Source organism: Drosophila kikkawai, unplaced genomic scaffold, assembly GCF_030179895.1.
Source record: "Drosophila kikkawai strain 14028-0561.14 unplaced genomic scaffold, DkikHiC1v2 scaffold_40, whole genome shotgun sequence".
Lineage (NCBI taxonomy): Eukaryota > Metazoa > Arthropoda > Insecta > Diptera > Drosophilidae > Drosophila > Drosophila kikkawai.
Genome location: NW_027222700.1, coordinates 61,169 through 64,570, shown reverse-complemented (window position 1 = coordinate 64,570; position 3,402 = coordinate 61,169).

Below are 3,402 nucleotides of genomic sequence, written 5' to 3'. Positions count from 1 at the left end.
TAATATAAATATAAATTCTGAAGTGGATTCAGGACTCATTTACACATTTACAATTGAGTATGCAAATGTATAAGCCGTGTAAAAACTAATATAAGTACAAATTCTGCCGTGGATACAAGCATTATTAGCTGAGTTGTGAACTTTTTGTTTACAAATTTACAATTGAGTATGCAAATGTATTAGCATTGTAAGAACTAATTTAAATATAAATTCTGCCGTGGATATATGCATTATTAGCTGAGATGTGAACTTTTTGTTTAAAAATTTACAATTGAGTATGCAAATGTATTAGCCATGTAAAAACTAATATAAATACAAATTCTGAAGTGGATATATGCATTATTATCTAAGTTGTGAACTTTTTGTTTACAAATTTACAATTAAGTATGCAAATGTATTAGACGTGTAAAAACTAATATAAATATAAATTCTGAAGTGGATTCTGGCATTATTATCTGAGTTGTGAACTTTTTGTTTACAAATTTACAATTGAGTATGCAAATGTATTAGCATTGTAAGAACTAATTTAAATATAAATTCTGCCGTGGATATATGCATTATTAGCTGAGATGTGAACTTTTTGTTTAAAAATTTACAATTGAGTATGCAAATGTATTAGCCATGTAAAAACTAATATAAATACAAATTCTGAAGTGGATATATGCATTATTATCTAAGTTGTGAACTTTTTGTTTACAAATTTACAATTAAGTATGCAAATGTATTAGACGTGTAAAAACTAATATAAATATAAATTCTGAAGTGGATTCTGGCATTATTATCTGAGTTGTGAACTTTTTGTTCACAATTTTACAATTGAGCATGCAAATGTATTAGCCGTGTAAAAACTAATATAAATACAAATTCTGAAGTGGATACATGAATTATTAGCTGAGTTGTGAACTTTTTGTTTACAAATTTACAATTGAGTATGCAAATGTATTAGCCATGTAAAAACTAATATAATTACAAATTCTGAAGTGGATATATGCACTATTATCTGAGTTGTGAACTTTTTGTTTACAATTTTACAATTGAGCATGCAAATGTATTAGCCGTGTAAATACTAATATAAATACAAATTCTGAAGTGGATACATGAATTATTAGCTGAGTTGTGAACTTTTTGTTAACAAATTTACAATTGAGTATGCAAATGTATTAGCCATGTAAAAACTAATATAATTACAAATTCTGAAGTGGATATATGCACTATTATCTGAGTTGTGAACTTTTTGTTTACAATTTTACAATTGAGCATGCAAATGTATTAGCCGTGTAAAAACTAATATAAATACAAATTTTGAAGTGAATGCATTATTAGCTGAGTTGTGACCTTTTTGTTTACAAATTTACTATTGAGTATGCAAATGAATTAGCCCTGTAAAAACTAATATATATACAAATTCTGAAGTGGATACAGGCATTATTAGCTGAGCTGTGAAATTTTTGTTTACAAATTTACAATTGAGTATGCAAATGTATTAGCCTTGTAAAAACTAATATAAATACAAATTCTGAAGTGGATTCAGGCATTATTAGCTGAGTTGTGAAATTTTTGTTTACAAATTTATACCTGAGTATGCAAATGTATTAGCCATGTAAAAACTAATATAATTACTAATTCTGAAGTGTCCTGTCGAATAAGAATGGTTAAAATCGTTTTGCGAACATGACTTTATTGATTTTTGCAACGCTAATTGTTCGAGAGGCGCTACTGTGCGTCGATACATGCATTATTAGCTGAGTTTTGAACTTTTTGTTTACAAATTTACAATTGAGTATGCAAATGTGTTAGCATTGTAAGAACTAATTTAAATATAAATTCTGCCGTGGATACATGCATTATAGCTGAGATGTGAACTTTTTGTTTACAAATTTACAATTGAGTATGCAAATGTATTAGACGTGTAAAAACTAATATAAATATAAATTCTGAAGTGGATTCAGGCATTATTAGCTGAGTTGTGAACTTTTTGTTTACAAATTTACAATTGAGTATGCAAATGTATTAGACGTGTAAAAACTAATATAAATATAAATTCTGAAGTGGATTCAGGATTCATTTACACATTTACAATTGAGTATGCAAATGTATAAGCCGTGTAAAAACTAATATAAGTACAAATTCTGCCGTGGATACAAGCATTATTAGCTGAGTTGTGAACTTTTTGTTTACAAATTTACAATTGAGTATGCAAATGTATTAGCATTGTAAGAACTAATTTAAATATAAATTCTAAAGTGGATATATGCATTATTATCTGAGTTGTGAACTTTTTGTTTACAAATTTACAATTGAGTATGCAAATGTATAAGCCGTGAAAAAACTAATATAAGTACAAATTCTGCCGTCGATACATGCATTATTAGTTGAGTTGTGAACTTTTTGTTTACAAATTTACAATTGAGTATGCAAATGTATTAGCATTGTAAGAACTAATTTAAATATAAATTCTGCCGTGGATATATGCATTATTAGCTGAGATGTGAACTTTTTGTTTAAAAATTTACAATTGAGTATGCAAATGTATTAGCCATGTAAAAACTAATATAAATACAAATTCTGAAGTGGATATATGCATTATTATCTAAGTTGTGAACTTTTTGTTTACAAATTTACAATTAAGTATGCAAATGTATTAGACGTGTAAAAACTAATATAAATATAAATTCTGAAGTGGATTCTGGCATTATTATCTGAGTTGTGAACTTTTTGTTCACAATTTTACAATTGAGCATGCAAATGTATTAGCCGTGTAAAAACTAATATAAATACAAATTCTGAAGTGGATACATGAATTATTAGCTGAGTTGTGAACTTTTTGTTTACAAATTTACAATTGAGTATGCAAATGTATTAGCCATGTAAAAACTAATATAATTACAAATTCTGAAGTGGATATATGCACTATTATCTGAGTTGTGAACTTTTTGTTTACAATTTTACAATTGAGCATGCAAATGTATTAGCCGTGTAAATACTAATATAAATACAAATTCTGAAGTGGATACATGAATTATTAGCTGAGTTGTGAACTTTTTGTTAACAAATTTACAATTGAGTATGCAAATGTATTAGCCATGTAAAAACTAATATAATTACAAATTCTGAAGTGGATATATGCACTATTATCTGAGTTGTGAACTTTTTGCTTACAATTTTACAATTGAGCATGCAAATGTATTAGCCGTGTAAAAACTAATATAAATACAAATTTTGAAGTGAATGCATTATTAGCTGAGTTGTGACCTTTTTGTTTACAAATTTACTATTGAGTATGCAAATGAATTAGCCCTGTAAAAACTAATATATATACAAATTCTGAAGTGGATACAGGCATTATTAGCTGAGCTGTGAAATTTTTGTTTACAAATTTACAATTGAGTATGCAAATGTATT